Here is an 11,758-nt window from a genome sequence, read left to right as displayed (position 1 = left end):
CCGAGAAAGCTAAGTCTTAACAAAGCTTCAGTATCTTGTCCAAAGCCACACAGTTAAGTATTTAACATGGGAACCTAATCTTTTATCTGTGACAAATAATAATCCCAACGGTTTCATATCTGAATGTAACATTTCAAACATATTCTTTTTGGATTGCAAACAGTCCTGTGAGATAGATCAAACACTTCTCCCAATTTGCTTGAGGAAACTAAGGCTCAGAGGTAACCCTGTTCTGGTCAAACAGGTAGAAAATGAGTTACATCTGGAATCAAAGGCTTACTCTACCACTCAGTCACTCTAGCAAGATAGGCACTTTCTAAATTTTGAAATCTTGATGCTTTCAAGAATCAGAAAACATGTCACTCCTTGAAGAATGCCCCCGAAAAATTCCCATGACCAAACCAGTCCCTGCAAAGGGCAAATGGCTGGGGGGGGGGGGCGGTGGGACACAAAAAGCCACAGAAAGGCCAGAAGCGTCCCTGGGATTTCCAGTCATTGTGCAGGGGTTCCAGGAGCTGGAGTCCCCCTGCCTCTGCCTCTCATAGATTTCAGGCCAAATGTTTAGTTTTTCCTGTGTAGGAAACTTATTAAAACTTAATGATGATAATAATAATAATAATAAATAATAATAAAAGCAGATCCTCATAGGCACACCTCCAGGCAGGCTCCACTTCAGACCACTGCAGTAAAGCAAATATTGCAATAAAGTGAGTCAAATTAATGTTTTGGTTTCCCAGTGCATACAAAAGTTATATTTATGCTACACCATAGTCTATTCAGTATGCAACAGCATTGTATATAAAAAATAATTATTAATGCCCATACCTTAATTTAAAAATATTTCATTGCTAAGAAAAAAATGCTAGCCATCATCTGAGCTTCCAGGGAGCCATAATCACGGATCACACATCACCATAATAAATATAATACTATGAAAAAGTTTGAAATATTGAGAGAATTACCAAAATGTAACACAGAGACAGAAATGAGCAAATGCCTTTGGAAAATGGCGCCCAGTGACTTGCTTGGTGCAGCGCTGCTACAAACCTTCACTTTCTAAAAAAAGCACCAAAAAAGGACGTATGCTATAGTTAATGCCTACAAATTTCACGCACCGTTAGAAGTGAGACAAGGGATCCTGTGAACAAGCTCCAAGTGAAAAACATCACACACGTGGGGCGCTTACCAACGGCTACTATTGCAAAACCAGGAGGCGTCCAGCATGGGCCCCTCTACAAGCGGGACTTAAAAGAGAGGACCCCGGCTCCAAAAAGAGCCAATGAGAGCCTGTGTTGCCCGCCAATATCAACCAATCAGGATGAGGCTGTTCTAACCAATCAGAATGAGGCCATTCCAACCAATCAGGATGAAGCACTCCCCTCATTAGCACTTTGGGTCCAGCGTCTGGTGGTGCTGGGTCTCCCTTTAGTCCAGGTCGTAGTTGTGCCTTGGCTTTTGGGTTCCAGCTTGTTCCTCTCTTGCTCTGGCCTAGAAACTGGTCGCCGGTAACAGATGTAGTTTACTTTTATTTACTCATTTAATTAGGAGTCATGCAATGGGATAGGTACCATTATCTCCTTTGGTAGATAAGGAGAACGAGGCGCCCAGAGGTGAAGTAATGTGCCCAAGATGACCTAGCTAGTAAGGGCAGAGCAAGGATTTAAACAGGGAGACTGCTGCCAGAGTCCACGTGCGGGAGAGCTGGTGGCTAGCCAGGGTATTGTTAGCTGCTCTGGCAAGGGCTGTGGGCACCAGCTTACTGAATAGTTAGACCCCAGGGTAAGGGCCTGCCTCTGAGGGAAGGGTGCTCTGGGACCGTCATTTCTGCTCCTCCAAGCTGGCCTTTGCCCACAGGCCCTTAGCTAATTTCTCTGCTTATCTCCCTGCCAATGTCTCCAGCTGCCCCTTGTCAGCCCAGCACAAAGAGAAGCCAGAGTGGCTGGGGGAGGGGTGACAAGCAGGGGACATCTCTTCCTCTCCTCCTCCTGGGAGCACCCATCTGGTCGGTATCACCTGCTGACTTGTGCTCTGAGAAGCCTGCTTTCAGGTGAGGGCAGTGGGATTCAGTCCATGAACCACACCTGTTAATCCAGTTGGGACTTTTCCCCTGACAATGGGCATCGCCCAACCCAGCAGGATCTATTGGCATTGAAACAAGGCTCTACCAGGAGTCCAGCCACAGAGAGGGTGAGGCGCTTCCAGGCCTTTTTTTAGGAAGCACATTTGACCTCAGGGATTAGAATGGCTTCTTCTACTCTTTCTCCACTGGGTGTTGTGACACGTTGTTGAGAAATAGAGGCAAAAGGATATGGGTGGGATATAGATGATTGGCAGCCTTAGGTGGTAAATAAATACAAACCTAGGCCTCAGGAAGCCCAAACTCAAGTCCAAAGTTCACTGGAAATAAGCTGTTTGAACTTGGGATCATTATTTCCCTTCTTTAGGCCTCACTTTTCTCATCTATAAAATGAGAGCATTGGATTAGATGGACCCTAAGAGATTTCTTCCATATTGCTTGAAATGGAAAGACTCCTCCGAGGGATGCTTTTCCAAGGAGAGAATAGGGAAAGAGCCCAAGGTAGCTCCCTATGCCCTATATTCCTCCACTGGAACAGCTCCTCATGTCTCCAAAACACAGAACTCCCATTCTCCAGGACTCCACCCCTTGGGGTGACACACTGGGCACTTATGCAGGATGCTGGGCCAAAGTCTCTGACCCTGGAGAGGTGACTCCTGAGCTCCCCTTTGACTCAAAGCGAGTACTCAAAGTCTGGGTTCTAAGAAGTAACCTGTCCTACGCTCACAGAGTCTCTGAGCTGCCGTTGACTGCCAATCTTAAGGTTAGGTCTTTATTTGCTTCTGACTCTGTTTTCCTCTTTTAATTAATACAAAGAAAAAAAAAACTTAACGAACCTGTACGGGGTGCCAGGCAATTAGCTCATCAGAAATATGGCTAATAAGCTTTGGAACATGAAGTGTCTCAAAGAGAAAAATCTATCCAACTCCTCAACCGTGTCAGGCTCTATTCCTGACAGGCAGTGGCTACTGAGAACACAGCAGGTTAGAGCCTTTTTTTTAAAAGGCTTTCCCTGGCTCTAATTTCCCCTAGCCTGAAAGAAATAAGACAAGGCCAAAAAAGAAACCAGGTCGGAACACGTGAGGGAAAAGCAGAATTAGGAGGTCAACCTGGGATCTTGGGCTGTACTATAAATCTCAGAAGTGGGTGCTGAGTCTTGATTGGATGGCTTTGAGCAGCACTAAGTACAGCACACACACCCACAGGCAATCACCGAAGCTGTTCAGCAGTGATGACTGACACCGAAATGCCCTGTCCTTTGATAAGTCCTCTGCCACCCGTCGCTCCACCTAATGTTAGGGGCTAGCAGAATTGGTTTGGCTGTAGGACATTCCAAACAAAGTCTAGGACCCAAAAGTTAAGTCTTCTGCCAGGAGTAGGGCCTGTGCTTGGGGAGAGGCACAACAGCACGCAATGAGAAAAGCCCATCCAGGGAGACGGTACATGGCATGTGGAGAGGACTGTGACAGGCACTAAGGCAGCAATCCAAGCAGGGAGGTCCCCAAAGAGGAGATGAAAGGTGGAGTACAATGATACAGGCAATGGGCCGGAGTGCAGTCAGCAATAGGGAGGTCTGTGGGGGTGCCCAGCTTCTGGATCCTGCTCCCGAATGGACTAGAGAGAACAAAGGGGGGGTCCTGTCCCCGAGGAGCTGGGTACTTACTGGGCAACTTACAAGGTCAGGACCATTTATAGATGAGAAAACCCAAGACCAAGTTTACATCACCAGCATGTGGCAGAGCTGGGATGCAAACTCAGGTAGCCAGGATCCAGGTCTTTTTTATTTTTAAGATTTTATTTCTTTATTGAGAGAGAGAGCATGATCGAGCATGAGCAGGGGGAGAGGCAGAGGGAGAGAGAAGCAGGCTCCCCACGGAGCAGGGAGCCCAATATGAGGCCCGATCCCAACACCCGGGGATCATGACCTGAGCCTAAGGCAGATGCTTAACGGACGGAGCCATCCAGGTGCCCCAGAATCCAGATCTTAACACCTGTTTCCCCATCTGCCTGTTCAGGCAGGTAAGGGGCCCAGCAGGAACCCAGGAGGTCATTGCAGAGTCAGTCCTGGGAATTGCTTACCGACTGACTGTAAACCACCATGTGAAAGGCCTCTCCTGTGGGTCCTACAGACTTGGGAGGCACAAGAGAAGAACCAGGAAGGGAAACCCCAATTCAGCGAAAAGGCCCTAGGGAGAGCCTGCAGTCACTCTTCTACAGGTCATGTGTCCAGGCTCAGACAGACCCATTCAAAAGTGCTGCAATAAATACCTAAAGCAATCTCAGACCCGCATTGGTAATTCTGGGAAATCGTGGGAAAGCGAAAGACCAAAACCCCGAATTCCATTTTAATTTCCAGAAAAGCAGAGACTGGAGAATCTCTAACAGCGCTAGGAGAGATGATTAAATACGTAACTGAACGCTACCAAAGCGGAGTCAAACTGGAGTCCCTAAGAACCAGTCGTGCCAATACAAATGAACTTACCGTTCGGATAGGCTTACCACGGACATCAAAGTACGCTTATTAAATCCTTGTGTACATCATTCATTCATTCAACAAATATTGAGAATCTGCCACCTGGGATAACACCTGAGTTAACAAGACAAGTATCTTCTCTCTCAGGGGCGCCTGGGTGGCTCCATCGGTGAAGCGTCTGCCTTCGGCTCATGTCATGATCCTGGGGTCCTGGGACCAAGTCCCACATGAGGCTCCCTGCTCAGTGGGGAGTCTGCCTTCTCCCTCTGCCTCGGTGCCTCCCCTACCCTCCACTTGTGCTCTCTCTCATGTGCGTGCGCGCTCTCTCTCTCTCTCTCATAAATAAGTAAACATCTCTTTCAGAGTCTACTGGGAAGAATCCGAAAATAAACATGTAAACAATTTCAGATAAGGGCAAGTGTTAAGAAGAAAATGAAGCACAGCTGTGAACTTGCCAGAAGGATGGGGAAAGCTCCTCTCAAGGTACCTGAGCTGAGCCCGTATGAAGAGCCAGACCTGTGGAGATCCAGGAGAAGTTGTTTGAGGAAGAGAAAATAAAAGTGCAAAGTCAAAGAGCTTGAGCAACTTCGGCCAGTTTCAGAAACCGAAAGGAGGCTGCAGTGTCTGACATCCAGCAGGGAGGGAAGGGAGAGTCGGGGAGCAAACTGGGGAAGTGGGCATCTTTGCAGAGCCTTGTAGGCTGGGGGCGGGAGTTCGGATTTCGGATTTTGTCTCCAGTGAATGGGAAGTGGTTTGAGAATTTTAGCAGCACAATGACAGGATTCAAATTACTTCCTTTTTTTTTTTTTTAAGATTTTATTTATTTATTTGAGAGAGAGAATGAGAGAGAGAGAGAGAGAGCACATGAGAGGGGATAGGGTCAGAGGGAGAAGCAGACTCCCCGCTGAGCAGGGAGCCCGATGCGGGACTCGATCCTGGGACTCCAGGATCATGACCTGAGCCAAAGGCAGTCGCTTAACCAACTGAGCCACCCAGGCGCCCCTCAAATTACTTCTTAAGAAGATGACTCCAGCCGCTATGTGGAGAGCAGTTAGGGAGTGGAGGAGTGGACACAGGGAAACTGGTTAGAGACACAAGGTGCATTTGCTCAGGGGAGCAAACTTGGTGGCTCCTGCAAGGGTGGCCCCAGGAGAGAAAGTACCGTGCGTCAGATTCACAATCCATTTTGGAAAGACCGGTGATTGGTTTTCAAGCAAATATAATTTATTTTTAATTTTTATATTTATTAAAAAAAAAACACACATGCACTGGAGCACCCCGGGGTCAAATTCTAAAGGAGCCCTGCTAGACCTTTGGCCTTGGCCTTCTCCTACTTGTTGATACCATATGCCTCTCTTTAGGGTATGACTTAAGACAATCCCTTATGATTTAATATCTCCCTAATAGCCTTCCCTCTAATGTCTCATTTGGCTCCCATTTTTGTGAGCTGCCTTCTCAGGCAGCTCTAACGGGATGCAACACACATACTTTGCAGCCCATCTCCAGCCACCTCTGGCCAGGGTGAGGGGGGTCAGGAGTGTATAATGACTATGGCTGAAAGAACTCTAGCACCAGGATTTATGTCTCTAGACTATTTCACCATGCTTATAGTCTAACTCATCATCCCCAAGGCTTCCAAGCCACAGATTTGGTTGGCCCACTCCTTCCTAGGCTGTGTACCATTTGCATACGGTATTTCTTTTTTTCCTGCACTACCCACAAAAGCAGTAGGAATGTGACTCTCGTTAACTGAGCACAGAAAACGTGCCTATCACTAGGCCCACACAGAGTGGAGCCAGTTGTTGCAGTGAGTAGAAGGGCTTTCAGAAGATTCTGAGGGGATCCTTTTCCTTTGAATATGCCCATGGAAGAGGGGGGGACTCTGAAGTCCAAAGATTATTGAAATGGCCAGGCTTCTGCCAAGAGACTGGCTTCTAATTTTATTGGAGCTTCAGTCACTGAGTCCATGCTAGAAACCTATTTCTCTTGCTGAGGATCTAGCACTTTTTACACCCTCCAAAGGAGCAGTTTACTCTGGAGACATAGAGTCATGTAGGATGATAATCCCAGGAGACAAATGGGAGAAGACAGCAATAATAAATACCACTGCTAAAAGAGCAGAAAGGAAGTAAAAGCTTGGGGCATCTCGGGAGCACCAGCTGCTTAATAATAAAAGAAATGATAACATGATTCCTTGGCTGGGCTGCAGAAATATCTTTTAGTTACAGGTGTCAAAGCCCGAGTGTCTGGCCCTTGCTTTATTACTGTCATTTCGTATGCTGCTGGTGTCTGCTCCCAGCACAAGCATTTTTCCCTGACACCAGAAACACAAGGCTTGCTCTCTCTGAATTCCCAAAGTCCCCCAATCTTGAGACCCATTTCCTCCTCCGTTCTCTCCTAACCCAAGATTGGTCTTTTTGCTATGGAGAGAAAGGGAACTTTCTTTCCAGGAAAGATTAAATAATTGTGTCTGTGTTCATTGAACTATTAAGCCCTCTCCTGTCTAAGGGCTGGGGTGGGGAATACAATTATAAAAAATGATGATGTTAAGAATACAGTTTTCTTTTTTAATTCAATTCTATTTTCCGTTCATAAGCCTCAGGAGTGACAAGATGTCAGACAGCTCCCTGAAGGAATTTGCAATCCAGTAAGAAGGGTGAGATGAAGAGGATTATAGGGCAAGTGTGAAATAAATGGAATGAAAACAAGGGATCCTTGAGCAATGAACAAATCCATCCAGCTTGGGGAGAAGAGAAAGGTCAGGGGAGTCTTCCCGAAGTTGATGGCATTTGAGGTGAGTCTTGGGAGTTCGTTTGAGTTAGGGAGCAGTAGCAGAAGTCTGGGTGAATGAACGGGGCCCAGACGGGACTGGAGAAATTGTCTTAGCTAGAGAGCCTGAGCTGTTTAAGGACACCTGGGTAGGCCCACCCAGTGTCTACAGATCAAGAAAACTTAGCTGTAATTCAGAAAAAAGTATTGACACCTGGAAAGTATTCTCTTTCCTGGACACAGAAGTGTGAAATTCTAGGCGGCCAGGTAAGAATGTTGGGGAAAAAGAAGCTGCATTATGATTCTAAGAGATCTGTTCATTTCCAGAAATAACCAGGGTTATAGTGATTAGAATCCCATCTACGTAGGGAGAGAGTTGGGAAGAGCTGAGCATGGTAAGAGTCCCTGTCAGGTCGGCAGGGGTTTGGGCCAACATTCTAATCCTGAAGAGATTATGGGCATGATGCAGGCTAATAGACTAACTTCAGAACTGGGGGTCAGATCCAAAGCTAGAGCCCCATTCTGGGGCCTGAAACGAAGTGGGGACTCCAAATAGCTATTTATCGGAGATGTCAGCGTCCAAACCCAGCCTGATCACATCAGATACTCATTACTGTGTAGTAATATGTCTCAGTGCCAAGCCTCACCAGATGGGAAGACTGAGCTCCTGACATTTTTTCTGCCCTGAGCAGGCACTAGGGTTTTTGTATCTGCAGGCAATACCCCGTGTTAGGGATGAGAAAAGCAGGGGGAAAGGGGACAAGGCAGACTTCTTCCTTTTCTGGCAATATCGGACGGTGTGCTCCAAGGGGCACCTGCTACAAAGCAGCAAAGCCTGGTAGGATATGTTATTTGAGACATTACCAGGCTCACAAGAGGAAAGACATAAGCAAAAAGAGAGAGAATGTGAACGAGAAAGAGAGAGGTCAAGCCAGATCGATTGGAGGATGGATAGTGGTACTGCCAGGATGCTGAGTTTTGGGCCAGCCTTTAGGGGGAGGAAAGGAAGTCTGGGGCTCCACCATGAATTGAAGCCCTCAAGGGAGAGCAAGGAGGGTACGAGAGGTGGGGGCAAGTTCACTGACATAGCCCCAGATCAGATGCACCCTCTAGTCACTGTCAAAAGTGAAAGCAAAAGCAAAAGCAAAAGCAAAAGCAAAAGCAAATCTTCCCTGTAAGGAAATGTCTCCATCCCCAATTTAAGCTCCCCAATGTCTCACCTATTTTGACAGTGAACTCACAAACATCACTAAACATAAAATGCAAGCCACTGAGAGTTGGCAGATATAACATACGATGAATTTAGAATCCTTTGGATTAAGATACGAGATCTGTAAGATATAGAATATAGAACAGCTATGCAAATACGAGGATTATCTACGTACACAACCATGTCTTCTGTGAATAAAGACAGTTTTAGCTCTTCCTTTTTGATCTAGATGCTTTGCTTCTTTTTTTTTCCTTGTGCTTCAAGAAACTTTTGATCACTCTTAAGTATAACTCCTAATTGTACAGTTGCATCTGAACTCCAGAGAGGTAATATTTCAAGTCTCTCTTTTTTTAAGACCTTATTTATTTTTCTGACAGAGAGACCGACAGACAGACAGCACAAGCAGGGGAGTGGCAGGGAGAGGGAGAAGCAGCCTCCCTGAGGATGTGGGGCTTGATCCCAGGACTCCCAGGTCCATGACCTGAGCTGAAGACAGATGCTTAACCGACTGAGCCACCCAGGTGCCCCTTAAGTCTCTTTTTTCTTAGCATCTGAAAGACCCAAACTGAGAGTCTAACAAAGCTGACAGAACCTACCAGAGGTAGCACTTTTCGACTGGTATATCAGTTATCCACTGTTTTAATAATGGTCTGTGAAAAAAAAAAAATCTCAAAATCTCAGTAGCATATGACAATAAACACGTAGCTCATGAGTCTGTGGGGTTTACCTGATCGAGGCTGGGCTCACTTATGTGTCAACAGCCTACTGCAGGTTCGTGTGGTCACTCTAGTTATCTTGGCTGGGCGCCCTCTTCTGCATGGTGTCGGCTGGCTGATGGCTGATCTAGGGCTCCGTTGGCATGACTGGAGGGAATAAACTCTGTTCTGTGTGTCTCTTACCCTCTACCAGGGTAGCCAGGTCATAATCTTCTCATGGTAATGACAGAAGGCAAGAATAGTAAATGGAAATGCACAAGTGTCTTTCAAGCCTTGAAAATTTTGCTAATATCTTCATTGGTCAAAGCCATGCCAAACCCAGAGTCAGAGGCGGAGGACTCTATGAAGTCACATGAGAAAGGACATAGGTACAGGGAGGCCTGAAGACTTGGAACCATTACTACAGTCATTAATGGTTAGACCCAAGAGGTTAGTACACATGATGGCAAGGCAATACCATATATCTTGACCCTGAGGCAATTAACATTTGTATTTTACCTCCTCTGGTAGAGTGACCAGTGAAGTCTACCAGTAATTCTTTCCCAAATTGCTGTGCAAGCTCTGAGGAGTTCCTAAGAGTAGAGAGTGGAGAGTAGGTACTGTGTGGACATCAGATCTAATTTTCGAGAAATCGTCAAAGGCAGAGGAGACCAGGTAATTCTGAGGGAGTCATTAAATAAATGGATTCCAGTGTCCAGAATATCATATATTAATTGGAGTCTTCCTGGCTGCAAATGATAGAAATCCAAGTGAAACTGGTTTAAGCAGAAAAGAAATTTCATAGCTTCCATAACTGAAAAATCTGGGAATATGTCAGGTTTCAGACACAGCAGGAGCCAAAGCCTCAAATAATGACATTGTGACTCAGTCTCTATCTCTGGGCCCTGATTGTCTCTGTCTGTCTTCATCCTCAGGCAAGGTCTCTCCATGTGATGACAGCTAGCGGCTCGAAGCTTGCAGCCCCCACTGTAACTATACCATGTGAAAAGGGCTTCGTTTTCCTTCTAATTCCAATAAAGCTCTCAAGTTGACCTCATTATTCTGACTCGTATTGCCTCCCCAACCCTGAATCTATTACCTAATCCCAGGGAATGGAAAATGGATATTGGCCAGTCCCCCACCTTGGACTCACACTTTAGAGAACTCTGCATATCACACACACACACACACACACACACACACACACACACACACACACACCCCATAGTTACTCAAGAACAGTCTGTCACGTGGGAACAGTTCTCAACATTGGCACTGCACAACCCATAAACCTAAACATCCATTCCTGTGACTAACACCAGTCAGGCACAAGAAATTTTCTCACGTATCTTAACCTGTGTCCTTAAAACAAAAGAAAAACCTCATTAAGAATGCTAAGTTTTGGGGGCGCCTGAGTGGCTCAGTCGGTGTCGGCCTTCGGCTCAGATGCTGATCTCAGGGTCCTGGGATTGAGCCCTGAATTGGGGGGGGGGGGGCCTGCTCAGTGGGGAGCCTGCTTCTCTCTCTCCTTCTGCCTGCACCTCCCCCTGCTTGTGCTCTCTCTCTCTGTCAAATGAATAAAGATTTAAAAAATATAAAAAGGAAAAAGAAAAAGAATGCTAATTTTTGTGGGTTATGCTGTCCCTGACATTGGAGACAGTTAATACTGTGGAGTAAGCAGAGGATTTCGGTGACAGAATTACTGGGATAATAGGACAAGCACTTAGGCAATTCCATGTTTTATTATTTTATGAATTGTCATGTTCTTCCTCTTACATGGTATGAATTCTGAAATATTTGTTCCCACTAGCACTAATTACCCACTTTCTTATTTCTCTTTGTCTTTCTTTTTATGGTTCCATAGATAACTCACAAATGAGCTTCACAACCACAAGCCTGTGGCTGAACAACATTTTATAATATGAAATGATGCATACTACTCTTAATATTTATATAGACCTGGATAGAGATATAAATATAAATGTAGCATGCATAAAGTATGATATTAAATCTTTACATAGGCAGCTGCATGGTCACTAAACATTAGAGTTGTGGGTAATTTTATTTCTTGTAAGAGATGTTAGTAAGATGTATGCAAAATCTACCCCCCCAAGTTAAAATTTCAGCTTTGTTTAAACAATTTTTACTTAAAATTAGAATTTATGTTTGGTCTTTCAATTTCCTTTAAAGATTTTATTTATTTGAGAGAGAGAGAGAGAGAACATGAGCGGGGCAGGGGTGGGGGGATGGGCAGAGGGAGAGGGAGAAGCAGGCTCCCTGCTGAGCAGGGAGCCCCCCGGGGCTCGGTCTCCATCCCAGGACCCTGAGATCATGACCTGAGCCAAAAGCAGACACTTAACCGACTGAGCCACCCAGGCACCCCTAGTCTTTTCATTTAAAGATAATTTTGACTATTTTAGAAGAAAAACTAATATTTGTAAAAAAATATGAAAATAATTTTATTTTGTTATATATTTTTAGTTTCTTGATAGACATTTAAGTTTTATAAATTTTTTTTAAAGATTTTATTTATT

The 11,758-nt window shown here is 45.4% G+C and overlaps 1 long non-coding RNA gene across 1 annotated transcript; it reads left to right on the top strand.

Moving 5' to 3' along the window:
• The first annotated feature begins 1,658 nt into the window (after positions 1–1,658).
• Positions 1,659–10,277, top strand: LOC141374581 (uncharacterized). The gene is made up of 4 exons (XR_012381594.1): positions 1,659–1,779; positions 1,900–2,047; positions 7,147–7,344; positions 10,160–10,277. It is a non-coding gene; the product is annotated as an uncharacterized lncRNA (long non-coding RNA).
• Positions 10,278–11,758: the final 1,481 nt, after the last annotated feature.

Source organism: Callorhinus ursinus, unplaced genomic scaffold (assembly GCF_003265705.2).
Source record: "Callorhinus ursinus isolate GAN/ISIS: 27379988/994484 unplaced genomic scaffold, GSC_fseal_2.0 scaffold19, whole genome shotgun sequence".
Taxonomy (NCBI): Eukaryota; Metazoa; Chordata; class Mammalia; order Carnivora; family Otariidae; genus Callorhinus; species Callorhinus ursinus.
Note: the sequence above shows the minus strand (reverse complement) of the source record. Positions and strands in the feature narration are given on the sequence as shown.